Source organism: Nesoenas mayeri, assembly GCF_963082525.1.
Source record: "Nesoenas mayeri genome assembly, chromosome: 1".
Taxonomy (NCBI): Eukaryota; Metazoa; Chordata; class Aves; order Columbiformes; family Columbidae; genus Nesoenas; species Nesoenas mayeri.
In genome coordinates, this window is record NC_137541.1 from 50,414,686 (window position 1) to 50,435,999 (window position 21,314).

Below are 21,314 nucleotides of genomic sequence, written 5' to 3' on the forward strand. Positions count from 1 at the left end.
CCCATAAAACAATCAACAGACTTCCAATAACTGAAATCTCAATAAATCAAAGTTCCTGTGTAACAATCTGGAATATAGCTCCATGTATCCGCATGTATACATATCTACACGTGTACAAAGTATTAATCTAGAAGAGCCAACATTTTTAAGGTGCCATTATTTCTGTCTTTGAATAGAAACATGAGCTCGCTCATTGTGCAGTATTATACATTCATAATAATCCAACACACCCAGAACAATTCAAAAAGACTGCTAACTCACTATAATACATTCAGAGGATATTGGGTTTTACTGTCAGGCCTCACGTGTATTTTCACTTACCCTACAGCAGATGAACAATTATTTCTGATGTGACAGATAGAGCACATGAGCTATGGAGACGGTCTGGGATCATGAAATGGCCACAGGCCAGCAAGATGCTCCTTCTGCTTCTGCTGCCATGTCCTGACATTTAAAAAACCTGACCAAAAGTCTGAATTCTTGGTGGGGAAGGAAAAGAAGAGTTGTCAGGCAATGTGTCCAAGCAGAAAAATAAAACATGTCCAAGACAACCAGGACACGGTTGTCGTTGGTTGCTAATATATTTTGGAAATATATTCATTTTCTAATTCCTATCCATTTAGATCCACATATTTATGTGTAATGGTATAATACACGAAGCTATCCTGAAGTAATATCTGAACACATGCATTCTTGAGACTAATTACTAGCTTGCTATGTAGTTATGGTGGCTGCATGAGGCTAAATAAGACAGAACATGTTCTCTCCACTAACTTGAGATTTAGTTCATTCTTTACTTCTGACATTAACCAAACCAAACACATAAAACACAAACCAAACACATAAAAAGGGCTGTAAAATATATATTAAAAAAAAAAAAAAAAAAAAAAAAAGAAGAAGAAGAAGAAGGATTTTTCGCATGGGCTCAGAATTCCCTTCAATATAATAATTTTGGAGCTCACTGGCAGCTGTTGTACTCAGAGACAGGCAAGGCAAGTGGTTTTTGCTTGCAAAAAAACCCAGCTAGATACACAGGCAAGTATCTATCTATCTATCTATCTATCTATCTATCTATCTATCCGTTAAGCGTCCAGATACACAAGCAGGCATCTATCTATCCATTTATTTACCTACCTACCTAAAAACATCCTGAAATCACACCTGAGATTCTACCTGGCAAACTGTTATGCTTCCTGGCAAACTGCTGCCCTATCCTCAGTTTTGTAGAACATCTTTAGGACCAGGATCTTTACAAGATGTGAACAAAAAAATTACAGAAAGCTGTCTCCTCTCTTTTCACTTCATTGTCATCCATTCCTGTGGTTTAGAGCACTTGTTCAAAAAATGGTTTTCTTAATTTTTGTTCTCTCCTCTTTTTGACAGAATTCAGACCTAACTTTTAGTCCCTCCTGAACTCCACTATGCAAAATAAAGAAGTATAATTTGGTTTTGCTTTGTTGTTTTTTGGTTGGTTGGTTGTTCTGTTTTGTTTTGTTTTAAAGATAATATTTAATGTAAAAACTGGAGACAGAACCATGGGAAGACTGCAGAATTTTCTTGATGTTCCATAACCATTAACCTAGGGAGACTGGACTAAAATCTTTCATCCCAGATATTTGTCTAATGCCATTTGAGATAACCTTGGATACCTGACATAGTTTCCTACTGTCTCCCACAGAGGCATCTGTCACCCATATGTCCACAGTCATATTTATCTAGATAGTTTTCAGTGACTCAGATACATCCCTTTCAAGCACCTGTTATGTAACCCAGCTCTAAAATAGGAAAACAGAAACTAGCTCAAAGTTCCGCCTACATTTTTGAAAAGTGTAACATAAGATAAATCTCAAGAATAATAAAGACAAATGATAAATTAGAAAAAAAAAAAAAATCATAAAGGTGAATTCAGCAAAAGGCAGCAACTAGGTTCCATATAAATTAAAAGTATTTAGGATTCAAAAAAACTGTCAATGTATTATTAGTATGAATTATATACTAGAAGAAAAAGAATAGACAGACTTGTACCTTGTAAGCCTGATGAGCTTTGTATTTCGTATAAGCATCTTACCAAGTTTGTGTTAATGACAGTGATTTAAGATGTTACTAGCATCAGCTAACTTTTATCCTGATGCTGGAGGTAATGCCCTTAAAACAAGTGGATAAATCAAGTATTCAGCAACTATCTGACAGCTGTAACTCATAGCGCAGCATAATAAAACAAATGGCCGTCCATTTAGCTTTAAAATAACACCAGGCTGTAAGCAGTGAGAACCAAAGTTAGTCATATGTCTTTCTGTTACCCCTGTTATAAGAAGATAACCTCTGAATAAAACACAAAGGAATCAAATAAAGAAGAAAAGTTGGTTAAATGTTTCACTGTGTGACTAACAACACCTATTTTGTTACCAAATAGATATGGAATATCTTATATTTCAAGGCACAATCAAACTTACATTAAGTAGACTAAAACATACAGAGAAGTCAAAAATTTATCAGTGAAGCATCTTTTACCGAATAATTTTCCATGAAATAGAAGTTTGTGACATTGTAGAAGTAATTGGTTGCAGGCAGTTGTCAAAATCTGTGGTTGTTTTCCAAATAACTTTTCAATTGCCTTCAAAGAATTACAACAGAAGTGTAATCTATCATCTTTTTTATTCAAATACTTGCCATTACAAGGCTGTTTGTCTTGGAGCTTGAAATAAAGGACCATTAATTTTGCCCATACTAATATTATGATAAAGTAAAAGAATTTGTGGCAGTCAGCCGCAAAGCCTCTCTTACACATACATTGTTTCAAGCAGCAAAATTTTCTGAGTGGACAAGGAAAAAACATGACATAAAGAAAGGGCTGTTATCTGAATCTTCCAAAGTTTTATTCCAGTGCTGGAAGAAAACGTAAACATATGCTTCCAGTAAACATAACATACTGTGTCTTAATTTCATAGAACAGCTATTTCAAAAACATATGTGTCCATTGACATTTTTGATCTATAGCCTATAATTTGACTTCTGTAATATGTTCTTTCTTTTTTTCTTTTTGTGGTCAGATAAAGGAATTCCTAAAAGCCATATTCAAAGCTGAGCAGGAAAACTGATTTGAGATATGCTATATCATAAAGAAATAATTTATATTATTATATTGGGAATACTAGCTATTATTCCAATTATATTAATTTGAATGGGATATCAGGATATTGCAAAGATTTTCAAAATCAAGATTGAATCTGTGGTACAACTCCACTTTACTAATATGAAAATATGAGGAAGGGATTACAGAAAGGATATAAACCACTGTGATTGCTCTGAAGTACAGGAAGAGGGGTTTCTGAAGGCTTTTAGAAGGATAATTTTGTTTATTTTTCTGTTAGGGCTGGGATTGCTTTACATATTTTTTTTATTTCTTAAAAGATAGAATTGTGATGTGAAACAGAAAAATGGAGAATTAAATGTTAAAAACTCCCTAAGGGATTTGGAGACACATTTTTAAAAGCAGCAAGGTATCAGAGGCTGAAGAAAGTAACAAACACTCCAGCAGTGTAGGTATTTTTTTTTTCAGATCTCATAAAGTGTTCTTGCTTTGCAATTTCCATATATTTACTATTCTCTTTATTACAATTCTGTGAAATGGTGAGATCCACAGTAAAAATTTAAAAATTATAGGTACTGCGTTTAATGTCCCTTAAAAAATATGAAAATTACATATTTAAACTTTATAGCAGGGTAACATTAGGACAGTTAAAGGCAAACAATTTAAAATAAATAGTTTCCAATTTAAAATAGTTTTAAAAGTCCTCGTTTAACTTTACGCTTATAGTCTATGACAGATTTTCAGTAACTGAATATACAGACCATTAGACCTGGTTTTATGAGAGTGGTTTTGAGGTTTTTAGAGAAAACACTCTTCCTGTAGACTTGAAATTTTCATACGAGAGGCTGAAATTTTGACAACCAATTGTCTCCTGTTGTTAATCTTCAGGAAGCCAGATGTAAAAGAAATAGAAAGATCAGAATTAAAATGAAGCTAGGAATTAAAGAATATTTAAAATATTTTAGAAGAATCAGCTTTCATATCTTTAGTTTTTCATAAAATGAATAAATCCATTTATTTACTTTAAAAATTTTCAGCAACTTCCATCTACCTTAATATTCTGTTTGTAACATGGTAATAGATTATCCAGATGTTGTTATATATATATCCAGAGCTCAAGAAAACCACCCTCAGCACTGTTACGTGAGTTCATTCATCACCAGCCTGAGAGTAGCAACCTCATAATATAAGTCTCTATACAGATATTACAAAAAAAAAAAAAAAAAAAAAAAAAAAAAAAAAAAAAAAGCATGATGCTGATTTAATTCCCCATTATCTTAACATATTTATTTCAGAGTGCACCTAGGCAGAATCCATTTACTGGTTAAAGTCAACAAAAATCAGAAGATACTTGCCAATTCATTGCCTTGGAGGCCTTCTTTGTAGTTTCTTTTTCTGTGGATAAGATTGTATTTCCTCATGTGAGAGATTCTTATATAAGTAAATCTTCAATATGACAAGAAGAATGTTTCTGACTGATGTAATGATCTGGAGCACTTAGTACCTATAAAGCCCCAAAGCTCAAAGTAATCTGCCAAAAATAAACAGCTGAAAATACATCATATAAATCTCTGACTTTTCTTTTTTCTTATACCTCCAGATTAAGGAGAGTTGAAGCCCTTTGGCCTCCACAAATACTCTTTTGACTTTTAGAAACATTCATAGAATGCTTGCCTGTGTTATATCATCTGTGGGCTCTGATATTGTCTCCTCAGTCTTGCTACAGCAATTTAACCACCATGTTTCCAGTGTTGTCTGCAGTGATGCTTTTAAGAACTGCTGGAATTGAAGGGGCATTTTGAACACAGGACAGTGTGCAGAAAAAGATCACCTTCCGTATATGGTGAAAACTTTTTCTAACATAAACAATGAAGCTGTGAAGAAGCAGCAATAAGCTGCAATGTATGAGTGAAAAATGGGATTGCCTCTTTTGGAAGAAAGCTGAAAGGTATAAATTGTATAAATCTAAGCTACTTTGCAGCATGTTTCAGATGTTGCCAACAGAATTCTCAAAGGGAGAATATCCTGTGTCTTCACAGCACAATAAATATTTGTTGTTCTCAGAAAACATACTAAAACATTAAATTACATACAAAATTATCCTATAAATAATCTGAAGGAAAGGAAACCATCTTCAATGATCTATTTTCTCCAAATAAATTCTTTCTACACCACTTCTGTTTGCTGTGTAGATGTAGTTTATAAGTTGCAACTTTACATATGTATCTTTATAGTTCAGTTAAAAATACAGTTTTCCTGTTAGTTCCTACCTGTTCTTTTTCTTAAATAATGTCACCAGTTTTATAGCATGTCAAGTGTTCTTACTTCTTTAGACTTTTCTAGCACTTTCTATTTAGTGCAGTAGAAGTGGGTCAATGCAATTCCACTGGCGATTCATGACACAATTCCGTCTGTCTCATTACTCAAATGCAAAGGGAGATAGAAAAGAAAAAAAAAAAAAGGGCACAAAATCCAGAAATCAACTGTGTCTTTTCACAGGCAAAAGCTAGGAGCACACACACACACACAAAAGCGGGTGGTCCCAGTTGTCCCCAGTTCAGTTGTCCTTCTTCTTCCAGGTATCTCATACTGTAGCAGACATAGTCACAGCAGCACAGTCAATGGTGAAATGATGGAAGTCCAGAAACCATAATGTGCTGCTGAAATAAACATCCTGTTCTTGCCGGTCAAGATCAGCAGCTTTTTTTACCACTTGTTTTAGTAAGAAACTGATTCACTATCCAAGATCTCTGATCCAAGGTAGTACCTTCTTAAAATATTCATTTGTCTAGGTCACCATTTTTTTTACATAAATAGGACAAGAACTTGAAATGCCCATCTCATTATTCAGCTTGTCTTCCCATCTTATTCAAGGTGGAATCTCTACTTGACATAAGGCTATAGAAATCTTTACCTTTCAGGATTTTTAGGATTTTATAACTGAATCAAAAATGTGAACTGACAGACTTATATCTGATCCAGACAAAATAGCTTTTATTCCTATCAAAAAAAAAAAAAAAAAAAAAAAAAAAAAAAAATTCCAACAAGCAGTTACCATATCATGTAGAGGCATTTTTTTCCTTCAGCACCAAAAACAGTTCAATGTAATTCCCACATTTTTAATGAAAAAAAGGGAAAAAAAAAAAAAAAAGAAAAAAAAAAGAAAAAGACATGGAAATCAAGTGCCAAAAGCAACTTTCTTGAATTTTGACATAAGCATCACACAGAAAAGTTGAGACAGTTCCAGCCCCTTTCAGGTATCTTGATTATCTTGTATAACCATGGAGACACAAGGTATGCCAAATAAAATACATTTCCATTCCATGACTTCCCTTTTTGAAACACATTACAAACCGTGTATTCCCTCTATTTACATAGAAGACATATTGTCTAGAGCATGTGCAATTTGCAGCACAGAACAGAACAGGCTTTTTGATGTTAATCCACTACTGTCTAAACTAAGGTCTCATAAAAGGAGGAGGATGAGGTTGTTAAATGTCAGTTATTGATAAAATCAAGTTGGGCTGGCTCTGTAACTAAACTGCATACAGAAACCCCTTTTAAATCTGTTGCTGATGTGTCCAATTGGTCTCTCGGTATCCATGCTATTTTCTAGCCTGCCTAGGTGCACAAATAATTAATTTAAAATGGCCATTATGCTGTGCAAATAGAGAGGTGGGTGTCTACAGCTAACTATAATGTCTCCACTAAAAATGTAGCCTGTGCTGTACCAGGCTGTGTCTGCAGAAGGGGAAGACTGAACTCCAATCTTATGCTTCACTTCTACTTTACTTCCCAGATAACTTTCCATTTCAGTCATAAATTGTGTATTCACCATGTCCTTTAATCTTCTTAACCTAAGTCCAGTCAAAATAAGCAGATTTTTAATTAAGAAAGCTGCAAGCAACCCAATCACCTCTAGTTGGAGAAAGAAAAGCAAATGATAGTTGCATGGATATAACAATGTGCTGTGATCAAGGCTGAATCATAGCTGAAACCTGAAGCTGGTTGTCCCACTGTGGGTTGAATGAAATGTGAAAAAATAATTTAATGCATGCAAAACCTTTACACATATTCCTAAGTGAATTACAAAAACTAAGGTAGTTGCCTTTAAAATAAATCATATTTCAGTGCTTCCACATGCATCCTAATCTGTATCCCTGCACATTTTATGCTACTATGGTGGGAAAACTAAAGTAAAATATAGAATCCTGAACAATTCACAGTTTTATTTGGGCCTGAAAAAAGGCTGCTTTTGTTTTAGCACGCATGACTTCTCTTTTTATATATATACAGAAATTTCAGCTCATCGTTCATCATTAATTTCATTTCAGAAGTGCCTGATGGGCAACATACCTGGGTGATATAATACTAGATGTGGTACACAAAATGAGAAAAACATCCTTCCCAAAGGCCTTGTTCCTTAAAATGAATAACAAAGACAAATATAAGACGACGGTTAGAATACAGAGGCACATTTCTCTGCTTTTTCTGGTTTGTTCCAATTTTATTTCTGTTTAAGCATGATTATACTATATCTATCATGTTACAACATGTTTGTTTGTTTATGTATAGTGCACCATCGGGAAGATCCAGAGGGATGTGTGTTTGGGAAAGAATAAATACAGCCCTAGAATTTTAGTATTATAAAATTCAGCAAATGAAGCATTAGAAAATTGAAGACTAAACCTGTCCTACAGTGACATAATTTAGAGTTTGCCATTATCTTTAGCTGGGTGTCACGGAGGCACCCCGAGGTTAGTTTAAGGGACAATAGGGTCCAAAACAACTTTTATTAAACCGGTGGGAAACAGGGTTTTAGCACTCCAAAAGTGACTTAAATAAAGGTTCGGATATCAGTTGAGGAAAATTATTAAGGGGCAGCAACTAATACAACAGGCGGTCCACAGTGTACATGAACGTGGCTTCACTCAAAACAATGCCGGAGCCGTCCCTGAGTCCAAGACGAATACACGCTTGCCTGAACACGGTGCGGGATTATTTTTAAAGAGATACACGTACTCGTAGTGAATATGGAAAGTGTACACTCGCGATTCCGCGAGGGTAAATTTATAATACACTCGCGATCCTGCGAGGGCTAATTTACTTACTCGTGCAAGTGTGCATGGAATACTACACGTGCTTATGTGGAAGCACGGGAGGAAAATACACTCACGATTGTGTAAAGTACACATGCAAATGTGCACAGAAAGTTACACGTGCAAATGTGGACGGAAAGTACATGTGCAAATGTGCATGGAATATATAGATATATATATACTCGCAATCCTGTGAGGGTTAATTTACTTACACACGTGTCGGCAAGGCAAGAGGAGTCTCAGTCCTGGGAAGCAGGGGGGGATGGTGCTCCTGGCGGCAGTGGCTAAGCTCGTGCTCCGAGAGACCCGCGACAACCGGCAAAGTCTCGACGAGAGTCCCGTTTTATAATGCCTGATCAGACCTGACTGTAGGCATTCTAGAAGATTCTCTGCACCCCCACACCGGCTGTGGGGTGCCCCTGAGGCCTCCAAACATCCCCCACACTGGTCTCAGGTGCCCAGCGACTCACTGGCGCCTCAGCACTCTCCTCTTCTAATAGCCCTGGCCAGGGTGCTCTGAGGCCAAACAAAAGAAGCTGTTAGCCTCAAGTAATAGAGAGGCAGATGTGCCTACTCCTTCCATGATGAAGGAGGGAGGGGGAGAAAGCGGGGGGGGGTTGCATTCTGCCACACTGGGCCAAGAGGCTCCTGAAGTGTTCGTTCAGCAGTTTGATTTCAGAACAGAGTAACACGGTCTAGAGAACTGAAGGGCATGTCGTTTCCTTCTCTGATAGAATGATGTGGCTTAGTGGGAATGTTGACTTTGGATCTAAACATGGAAGGTTGCTCAGAAAGTCACACAGAATATGTAAGTATCTGATTCACGTACGAACACATTGTTCAATTCAAAGAGAAATTATAAGTTTAAAGCTTTGCTTCAACCACTGTATTTACACTGATTTACACTGGACCGTATGCTGTGTCTGAACAGATTGTCACATCCAATGTTTGAAAACTGAAACAGCATATGGAAGAGGTATTGGAGGTATTAATGTTGCCTAATGATTTAACTTTGCTTTTATGTTCAGGAATGTTAATTGGACCCACATAAACACTCTTACTTGCAGCATCCTGCTTTTTTCCCCTTTTAATTTCTATCATGTAGTGAGCTTTTTTATAGCTTGTCCTGCTGTTTTATGTTTCACAAATGAAAAGTAGTGCAATGCAAAACCTACTGAACTGATAGGAGCTGGAACTGGTAAAGTCTGTCTACAATGATTTCCTGATCCACAGAACAAAGCTATGAGCACCATCTGAGAAGTGTCTACAAAAGTCTCTCCCAGTAGAGACATCTCCAGTGAGCATCTCCATACAGCAGCAAACAATGTAGTTTCTACACCATAACTATCTCCACAGAAAAATCTTATCAGTGTTTATCCAATAGCTATTTAGATTAAAAAATACATTACTTCTGTTTTGTTCTAGAAAACAGATTAGATTCTTTGACTATCTGTGAGGTTTGCAACAAAAGAGAAAAATGAGGGCCAAAATCAAATGTAGAAGAGATTGTTGAAGTCTTTTTTAGGCACCTTCTTGACCACCTAATTTTAATGTTCTAAGATCTTGTATGTTAGGAAACTAATATAATGTTTAAAATCCATGGATTGCTGAATATTTAGTTATTTTACTGTTCTCCAAAGATATTACCGCTGGAACTAGGGTAAGGAAAGCATCACAAGTGTTTGGACAATTTATGGGAGTGGGAAGGAGGTATGATTTCATGAAAACTCATTAAACATTTTTAATAAAAATTACTTGAACATCTCCTTTGTTTTCTTTATGTAATCTGTTTAGTTACTTTAAAGAGTAAATTATTTTTGGATTTTGTAAATATTATTTCAAACGTGCATAATGTATTTGCTTAAGAAAGGGTCATTTTATTTGAGAAACTGTGAAATACACTGTTTTTCAGATAGGCTAAAATTACCTTTGCTTTTAACTACTATTCTGCTAAATTTCTGTCTGGAAAGAGATCATTGAAATCCTAAAATACTGTTGGGACTCAAATACAACATAACTCAGGCATATGAAATATAAATGAAACCCTAGAATTTCAAAAAAAAAAAAAAAAAAAGGCAAAATGAAAAAAATGTAAAATTTTGTCAATGGAAGATGTGCTTTGCATGGGACCAACGTGGCTTTTTCAGTATCATTGGTCTCCTGGAGAATGGAAAAGATCATAGTTCTGAGGGCATCCCAAATGGACCCCAGATGATCCATTAAGCAACCAAATCCATCCACTTTCAGCACTGGGAAGAGAAGCTTCCTGCTGTTCTATCTTTCCCATTAAAGCCTGCTGGCTCCCAGATGAAATCAAGACACTTATGCTTTTGTCTTTTTTTAGGAGCACATTTCATCAAGTAGATATCCTAAGAATAACCATAAAGCTGAACGTTAAGAAATACAGGAAATCCACACTTCCTGTCAGGGTAGACTCAAAGTTTTTAGAAGTTTTCCTTATTCAGGAGAGAGTGGATTTCCAAAGGGGCAACTCAGGTATCTAGGATAGACTTCACTAGTGCACAGAAAATCACAGTTTGTCTTCCTGAAACCTTTAGTTTCTCATTGTTTCTGTGTCTTCAGAAACCTTTTAACTATTTTTGAAGCCCTGAATAATATATTGGCAATTAAACATATCACATTTTATACAAGAAATATAGAGGATACCACTGTTGGCATAAGGATACCACAGTAAGATTTTCTTCAGAAATATTTTTACCCCTTCTCAGCTTCTAGGTGAAGTTACTTTAGAGGTACATGGAAAAATGGAGAGCATGACACTGAAGGCTTGAAGATAAACAATGGAAATATATGCCTTCCTGTATTTAAGTGTAATATGTGAGGCTTTCTGTGGTTACCAAGGTTAGATTCAGGAAAAAGAAGCTGCTGTCCCCTGGTACATCATATTCCTGTAAAATGTAGAGCACTGCCCTCACATGACCTGCTTCTGCTGAATATCTTTCTGGAACTGAGTCCTCAGGTTCACTGACAGCAGAAGAAAAGAATGATTTAAAGCCAGACATTTTGTAAACCTGTATTGTGGAGCACTTTATCAGTAAGAGTCGTCTGGTATAGAAGAGGTCAAAGTGCAAAGCTTCATCACTTCAAAACTGGAGCCTTCCATATATTCTTTTTCTGGGGCACTAAAGACGTAAATAAATGTACTGCAGGGGAAGAGGAATTATTTTGTAATTAAATGGCAGATAATTTTAAAGAATATAGAAAACAGTTGTCCTGTCTTTCAGTGTCGCTTCTGGAGCATGTTTAACAGACTGCTCCGTATGGAATTCCTTAAGGGAAAGTCTTTGCAGCACGTGTTTCTGAGAGAGGAAGAGGAACTGTGGAAATATTCAAATACTGCTGAAGTTATTTAGGTTCTGTATATTCTCTCTTTAAAGGCTCAAATTGCTATTTTCTTCTCATTTCCATGCTAAACTTAAGTTTTCTGGGCAGACAATTGAGTACTAATGAGGATGTGTCAGAACATCTCAAGGCTGCTTTACTACTTCTGAGGAAAGGATAATATGAGATTTTGTTAAAACATAGGAAATCAAATAAATTAAATAAAAATGCAAACAAAGAACATCTATTTAATTGAAGCAAATAATAAATCTACTATACAAGTATAATTTCTGTTCATTTTTCCTGTGGTGTGACATGACATCAATAACAAATGACTCAGCATATAACACATGCCTTAACTTGCCTTGAAAATACCACAACCACAGGACAAAAAACCACAGTAATTTCATGTGTTATAATTTTAAGAATATAAAAGATATTGCTACAAAAAGCTCACAGCATTGAATTTGCTAAATTTGCTGTGATGGCTGTATAAAAGATGAGAACTTTTACATGTAAACCCAACCTCAGAGGGGACTCTTAATATGTTGTAAAGTTACAGAACTTCAGGCAGATGATCTGAAATTTTGGCCTACTGGACTGGAAATTTCTAGCACAGTTACATTTCTGCCATTTATTCCACATAGTAATACAAGGTAAACGTCACAGAATGTCCTGCAATTTACACCTGCTGTGACCTCTCAAATTTCACAAATTAAACAGCCTTGAGCCTTGACAGTACTTGGAAGATGCTTGTGTTTGGTTATATATTGCTGATGAGTAAGTAAACCATTTAAAGGCTAATCTGTCTTTGCTTTCCATGTGTGTGAATAGGGGAATTGTGGCCGTATCTTCTCAAGATACATTTTAAAAAGGTGTCAAGGCTGCCTGCCTTAATATATATTTTTACTTAAATTTTAGATTTTAATAAATGGTGAACGTTGACCTAGAACTACAATGAAAGGGCCTGAAAAGCAATATTGTTTGGGAAATTACATAGCCAAGAACTCCCAGAAAATATTTAAATAGTCACTTTATAGCCTTGTGATTATTAAAATTTGATCATGTGAAGCTGGAAAGATGAATTTATTACAGCAATCATTTTGCTATAGCAAATACACTCTCCAAAAAGCCACTAGGAATTCTTGGTAGAAACAGTAAGCTATAAGAAGATAAGTTTCATGACTGTGGGTTAGTTGAACATGGTTGTGTTTCTTGATACCTCACAAGTTGAACTTGTTGTTACTTGGAAGCTGTTTTCCTTTTCCAAGAAACTCAATTAGAATCCAATCCAAAAATGTGTGGGTCTAATCGCAGAAATTCTTTGCACCTGCTGTTGTCTTCTCTTGCACTGTATCAGACAGAAAGCATTAATTTAAAGAAAATTTACTAGTAAGAAGGAGTGCTGCTAAGTAAACTATCTGTGTGGTATGGATTCACAATTCTTGCCCACACAGTAAAACTATCTGAATTACAGTAATCAAAGGGAAATAGATTTTTCCTTCATAGTTTGTTATTATGTCCAGAGACCGATAGTTTACTAGCCACCTGTGCTTCCAACTACTCTGGGCAATTTTCTGTGATTTAAAGCAGGATGCAACTGGGAAAATGGAAAGTTTTTAAGCAAATTTTACCATGAGAAAACCCTGTTCTGAAATATACTTTAGTAAAAAGTAAAAATACACCATGATTTTTATAGGTGCGTTAATTGTTTTAAGTAGATAATCAAAGAAATAAAACCTTTATAAACAGAAACTGGGACAATCAAAGAATAGATATACATCTCATTTGCAAAATTCAAAGTGCTCTGTGTTCTGCAGTGAAATGCCTCCATCATTTTATGTAGAATAAAAAGCCATGTAAAAGAGTTTCTAGGTTAATTTCAAAATCTATCACTGCCTAGCAACTAAGTTAACAATATAAACCTCTCTGTAGGTGAAGGCTGTAATATACATTAGCTGAGAGTCTAAAGACTAATGTTGTGAACTTCTACTCTTTACCATCACTGAGTGTATGACTACCCATCTGTATACAGATAAAACTAATAAGGTTAGTGTTGTACTTTATTATTTTAGGGCTTAGTAGCAGTGATTTGATTAACCCTGGTTTTTGCAATAACACAGCTATAAAGTTTGTATCCATGTAATTAAAAGTTAACTTTAATGTAATTCTCCAAGTTTACATCTAGATAGCTTAGGGAGTTAAAGATTTCATCTAACTATAACTATATAGAAATACACTTAGGTATACTAGTTACTTAATATTTTAAAATTTATATTGTTATGGTTGTTATTAGCAGAATTTATATTTTATCAATACTAAAAACTAAGTTTATGCTCAGAATTTTTGGAAATACTTTTATTGGGGGGGGAGGGGGTGTGGGGAATATTGCAGACCAGCTACCATTGATGTATCTATTCAAGTACATCTATTACAGTGTAATGCTACACAGGTAAAAACCTACTTTTGCAGGTTTAGATCTATGACTAGAAATGACTTTATAATTTCTGAAACAAAATACAATTTGTTACAAATATTAAACAACAAATTATGATGTCTGAAATTCTTTAAAACTTTTTTAAAAAAATCAGAAAAATTAAGTGGTCTTGCCTTTTGTGTGTGTTTGTGGTGCATGTATTAGTATTCCCAGCAATATTCTAATTCAAATGCCAGAAATAACTGAAAATTTACAAAGAAATTTGTTCTGTGCTGTTTATCTCTTGTAGTAGAAAATGCTGAAAGGTTGCAGGGAAATCTGTTTTCTACACATGTTCAGTACAATATTACATGTAGAGTAAGGTGACTAATAACTTTGGAAACCATAGTGACAAAATCACCAAGTGATTTTGTCAGTGACAAAATCACCTAGTTGCCTCCCTACACTCTCTGACAACAGCCTTATATTCTCCCCAACAGGGTTTTTGGGAACAAATGGCAATAAATGAAAGAGAAACTTGAACAAAACCAAGTAGAGAAGGAATATGTGGTTCCCAAGAAAGTAACAATAGAAGGAATTTTTTCCTCTCATTTCTCCTTTTCAAAAAATTACTTATAATAAGAAATCCATTGATACATTCATAAAAGTTAAGTTAGTAATAACCTCCCTTGACCTGCTGGCCACACTTCTTTTGATGTAGCCCAAGATGTGATTTAAAGGACACACAGTAGTTCCCTAATTTAAGCCAATAAGAGTTACAAACCCACAATGGTTTTGGACAGAATAACAATGAAAAGGAAGATCAGAAAAAAAAAAAATTCTATGGCCTCTACCTCATACAAAAGTGAATTCTACAGCAGAGTAACTGAAACCATGGTAAGGTTATTTTCAAGATTCAGTCAAGTCGTACTTAGTTATGAAGATAATGTTATCTGACCAAGCTGTAAGGTACTTCAGGATCAACAACAGAGTAATACCAATTTCAGCAATTGAAGTGGTGCCTTCTACAACAAGGCAGTGGAGAATCATATGGAAAGAAGATCTAAAAGAGAAAAACTTCTGGACACTCACAGAATCACAAAATCACAGAATGTTATGGATTGGAAGGGACCTCAAAAGATCATCTAGTCCAATCCCCCTGTCAGAGCAGGAACACCTAGATGAGGCTACGCAGGAATGTGTCCAGGTGGGTTTTGAATATCTCCAGAGAAGGAGACTCCACAATCCCCCTTGGCAGCCTGTTCCAGTGTCCTGTTACCCTTACTGAGAAGAAGTTTCTTGTCAAATTGATGAATATATTGAACAATACCGGCCCCAGTACTGACCCTTGAGGCACTCCACTAGATACAGGCCTCCAACTAGACTTCACCCCATTGACCATGACTCTCTGGCTTCTTCCCTTCAGCCAGTTCACAGTACACCTCACTACTCGGTCATCCAGACTGCACTCCCTCGATTTAGTTGTAAGGATGCTGTGGAAGACTGTGTCAAATGCTCAATTGAAGTCAAAGTAGACCACATCCACTGCCCTGCCATCGCCTATCCACCACGTTATGTCCTCATAACAGGCTATGAGGTTGGTCAAGCACGACTTCCCCTTGGTGAAGCCATGTTGACTGCCCTTAATGATCCTCTTATCCTTGATATGCTTTGAGATGGCACCAAGATAAGTTGTTCCATCACTTTCCCGGGGATGGAGGTGAGACTGACCAGTCTATAATTACCTGGGTCCTCCTTCTTGCCCTTTTTGAAGACTGGAGTGACATTTGCTTTCCTCCACTCCTCAGGCACCTCTCCCGTTTCCCAAGACTTGGCACAGATGATGGAGAGTGGTCCAGCAATGACCTCAGCCAGCTCCTTCAGTACCCATGGGTGCATCCCATCCAGACCTATGGATTTATGGATGTCCAGATTGCCTAATTGCTCCCTAACCTAGTCCTCATCAACCAAGGCAAACTCCTTCATTGTCCCGACTTCCTCTGGGGCCTCAGCAGTACGGGGCTCCTCAGGACAGCTTCCAGCAGAGTAGACAGAGACAAAGAAGGCATTTAGTAACTCTGCCTTCTCTGTATCTTCTGTCACCAGGGCACCCACCTTGTTCATCAGTGGGCCTACATTGCCTCTGGTGTTAGTTTTATCTGCCACGTATTTGAAAAAGCTGTTTCTGTTGTCTTTGACCCCTCTCACCACGTTTAATTCTAAGGAAGCCTTAGCTTTCCTAGTTGTCTCCCTACACTCTCTGACAACAGCCTTATATTCTCCCCAAGTGGCCAGGCCCTCCTTCCACTATCTATAAACTCTCCTCTTCCACTTAAGCTTACCCAGCAGCTTCCCATTTAACCACACAGGTCTCCTGGCTCCCTTCCTTGACTTCCTATGTGTCGGGATGCTCTGATCTTGTGCCCGGTAGAAACAGTCCCTGAACACTAACCAACTGTCTTGGGTCCCTTCACCTTCAAGCAGCCTTGCCCATGGGATTTCCCCTAGCAATTGCTTGAAAAGGCCAAAGTTTGCCCTGCTGAAGTCTAGGGTTGCAATTCTGCTTGCTATTCTGTTCCTGCCACACAAGATCCTGAACTCCACCATCTCATGGTTGCTGCAACCAAGGCAGCCCTCAACCTTTACTGCTTCAACCAGACTCTCCTTGTTAGTGAGGATGAGGTCCAGCAGTGCACCTCTTCTAGTCAGCTCCTCCACCATTTGCATCAGAAAGTTATCGTCAAGGCACTAGAGGAACCTCCTAGACTGCAGCTGGCTGGCTGAGTAGTCCTTCCAGTAAACATCAGGGAAGTTAAAATCCTCCACCACAACCAGGGCCTGTGACTGTGAGGCTGCTCTCAGCTGTCTGTAGAAGGCTTCATCAACTTCTTGACCCTGATCTGGTGGCCCATAATAGACACCCACAACAGTATCACCCCTGCCAGCCTGCCCCTTCATTGTCACCCATAGACTCTCAACTTGCCCCTCATCCGTGCCTGGACAATATTCAATATATTGTAGTTGCTCTCTTACTTAAAGAGCAACTCCACCACCTCAACTTGCTGACCTGTCTTTCCTGAAAAGGACATAGCCATCCATGACCACATTCCAGTCATGTGAGCTCTTCCACCATGTCTCTGTAACTGACACCAGGTCATAATCTCCTGCCCAAACACTGGTTTCTAACTCCTCCTGCTTATTCCCCATGCTGCACACATTGGTGTACAGGCATTTCAGAGAGCGAGCTGAGCACACCAATTTCACCCGAGGGGTATGGGAGGCCTCCCAGCCTTCATCAACTCTAGAGTGCTGCCCCACTGATGCAAGCCCAGCTACAACCCCATCCCCCTTCAATACTCAGACAAGTATTCTTGGTCCTGCTTTCAGTTTATCCATTTGAAATTACACTAGGTGGAAAAATAAATTTGAGACCAGAAAGCAAGTCCTAAAAGATTATTGAGATCTTGGGTTGTACCTGAATATGCAACACATCTTGATTTCATGGGCTTCTTAGATGTTAAAAAGAGGTTACAACTCTGTATCTTGGGAAATACAGGACCAGTTAAGTACAAGTAGAAAGGGTAAAAGCACAGACAAAGCATTTTCTTTATGATGCCACTAATCTCAGGCCATTGGAGCATCCTGGTTTATCCTGTAGTCTGTCTCTGATTGCAATTACTGTATGATAGTTGATTAATCAATTTACACTGGATTTTCACCAACGAGCACTCTAAGAATAAATATATTATAAAGATTATATATCAGTCCTTTGACAATCTGGAAAATATCAGCTAGCTAGTAATTTTTATGCTTTATAATTTCTCAGAGGCTGAGAAGTCAGGCTCTAGAGTCAGTATAAGGAATGAAGAGAGTTATCAACACAAAGAGTATAAATAATTTGCCGAAAAAACAAGTAAAAATGTGGAAAAAAAGAGAAAGTATGTGTACTATAACGCTAAGGTACTACAAATCTTCTCAGTTTTCACTTTAGCATGCATTGTTTCTAAATGTAGCACCAAAACAGGTAGTGATACTGAAGCCTGAAGACTGAATGTTATCAGGGTTACATGATGCATAATATGAGTCTTAATTCTGATTAACAATTATAGTCTGCAGAGAAAAATTCTAATTGTCTACTTGATTAAGAGCTGCTGTCAAGTAAGTTCAAGCTCAAAATTAAATTTTCTGTTGAAAAAGTAGATGCTGAAAAGGACTCTGGAGTTGAATGGTAGTGACATCTAAAATCAACAATTATTAATAAGTCTATATGAATAATGGTCATAGATTTCAGGCATTTACTAAATGTCTAAAAATTTTACTAAAAAATTATTTTTTTTTTAAATTAGCCGATTTATGGTATCAGTAGTGTCTCAGGAGTACTATTTGAATAAGAGCAAAGGAGATTGATCTTATTTTACTAAGAATTTCACATGCTTTTTGATTCTTTTCTATTCAGCCTTATTCTCCAAGTTAAATTCCTTGTGTACATTTTTCAATTTCAGGTTCTTTGCAAAGAAACTACATTGTGAAATTCTTAGAGTAAAATCTGATGAAATTCAAAGGATGAAAAAATTAGAAGATGGATGACGGAGCCACCTTGTGAACCTTAGCCAGGCTCATCTGATTTTCTAGCAGCCCTTTTCTTCAGCCCTACTTCCTGTGTGAAAATGTTATGGGGACAAATGTTTCTTTCTCATGCTAATGCATCGGTGCTTAAAAAGTCAAAATTAAGCCTTATAGCTGGTATCTTTTCAAGACTTAGTATCTTTGACACAATAACAAACTTGAGTTAAATATCCATGTAGATGGAGAAGTACGAGTGTTTAAACAGATGTCAGCAATTTCTTAGGAAATGGAACTAGTCTTACAGATGGTGATGACTGAAGAGTTCAAAACCAGCTTTGTTGCATTTACAAAAAATAGCATATGAGAAAAATTAGATGGCATTAGAGCAAAAGATACTTGAAAGCTAAGGTTAAGAAATTTAAAACACGAGTTGCACCTCAAGTTCCAAAACTCTTTTCTAAGCTCAGAATTTGAAGCTGATTAGCCAACACTCATTTTTTCTCAGAAAGACATTACTTTACAAAGTAGAATTTAATATAACCATTCTATCCAGGCACAAGCATCCCAAAACAAACATCAGCAGGCTGCTCATGTGAACTTTTTTAGGATCTAGTGTGTTCTTACACCATTAAAATATCGAAGTTCCCAACAAGTTCCCTGAGAGTTGGAGCAGGCCCAAAGCAAATGTAAATCAGTATATTTTGTCCTTTTTGTAACTACTATAGTTCTAACCCCAGTTATTGTTTATATGACAAGAAAAAATTAGAAAAGAGGAAAAAATGGAACTGTGTCTTGAGTCCTTTTCTTCATGATTTCATCATTTGCTTAATACTTGATTCCTTTAATTGTCTCCAGCTGCCAGGTCCTTAGGCAACATACTTTGAAGCATGGACCTATCCAGTTCAGTTTTTCTCAACACATGAGATCAATGACAAACAATACCAGTGATAAATGCCAACACAAGAAGGGTGCCCCACAGCCAGGCCCGAAAGAGCAGGTGCCCATGAGCAAGCACATCCTTCACCTGTAGTGCAGAGCCTTACCTTCTCTGTGGGAAGTGCCTGATGAGCAGCAGCTGGCATGCAAAATCAAATTGCAAGAGATAGGACCTACCATGATACAACACAAATGCATAAGAAATGTGAGGGGTTACCTCTTGGGTAGTAAAAGCAAGTCTGTTGAAAAATGTTCAGTGAGGGATAACTGCGTGGGTGCCAGCAGGCTGTTAGGATGCACTAAGAAGCTGGAGACAGTTATAGAGCTGTCACTGGGAGGTGAACCTGAAATTATTGGTTTGGAGTGGCCAACTATAAGGTTTGGTTTGGGCAAACTTCTAACCTCTGTTCATTGCATCCTTCACTATGCAGCTCAGTACTAGAACTTTTTAAGGTAGTGTTTCTTTTGCTTTCCTTCTTATTACTTTTTTTTTTTTAAAAAAAGTACATGATAAATTTCAGTACTGAACTATGAATGCCTGTGTGGCTGAGATTCATCCTAGGGAATCTAGTCTCAGTGGAGACTACTCATGAGCTCTTTTTGTACAGTCATACCACTTCTATTGTACTTATATCTGGTCCATTATTTTGGTTTTGATTAAAAATTGTAAAAAAAACCTGCTGGGTGGCTATGAAGGGTAATAAGTTTTCCTAACCTTTGGCTTATTTTTTCTCTTGTGCAAAAGCATTTTGTGTGCTAAGAGCTGGCAGTATGATCTTAGTCATCCCTTGTCAGCAATTGGATTTTAAATTTTTTTTAGCACTTGAAGTACACGGTTAGAAACCAATTCCCTACAAACTTTAAATACAAAAATAATTCCTTGAAGCTAAGCAGCAGATTTAAAGAACTACTTGCCAAAATATCCATCATTTCATTTATAGCTATTGATAAAGTGAATGCATCATAAACTCTCTTGCTTGCAGAAGAGAGCAAATAAATATATTATGGTTATTTTTTTCTGATAGTGAATAATTTCACTTTAAGCTACATGTGAAGTCTATTTTCTTTCTTTCTTTTTTTTTTTTTTTTTGATAAATCATCTCATCTATGTTGAGCACAAGAGCTGAATGCTTAAAACAGTTCTATAATTTGACAACTTTAAGACTGCAGCCACTGGACAACTTCAAATTTTTCCATCCTAAGTGAAATTCCAGTCATCATCATAATGCAAAATTTTTGACAGACTACCATCTTTATGCAGGGAGTTTCAAGGTACTGTTAAGCTAACTGCTTAATACTATGGACTGTTGGTTCTGTAATGTTATAGAAAATAGGAACCTAGAGGGAGTAATAAATTTAAAACTTGTTATAGAAGCTTACAGGAAGAGGCAGTAACTGTCTCTGACCTACCACAGTAGCCACACTTTTTAAAGGAGTTTTGCAGTGTAATGTGACAAGTTCCATTAGGTGACTTTTCACTGTTTGGAATCAAAGAAAGTGCAAAATATTTAAATGAAATGTATTCTTATGTATCTTTTAAAAATAAAACAAATAATAAAAATGTTGGACCCTTAATCTTATGTTTTACTAGCACAGTCAGTGCACTTGCACGGATACAGCAGAAGGAAAACTTTTGAAGATGACAAGTATAAGATGCTTATATTTCATGGGTATAAAACATATTAGCTGAGTTTTGAGAAGTTCTGTGTTGAATACAGGATAATTCATTTGACCTGCACAGAAGTTTTCCTTGATTAAGTGTGTGGTGAAAATATATTATTTTAATATAGAACATTATTTTAAAATATTTTATGAGAACATGGATTCTCATCTGAATAGTCCATGAAGAATGTAGGTGTCTAAA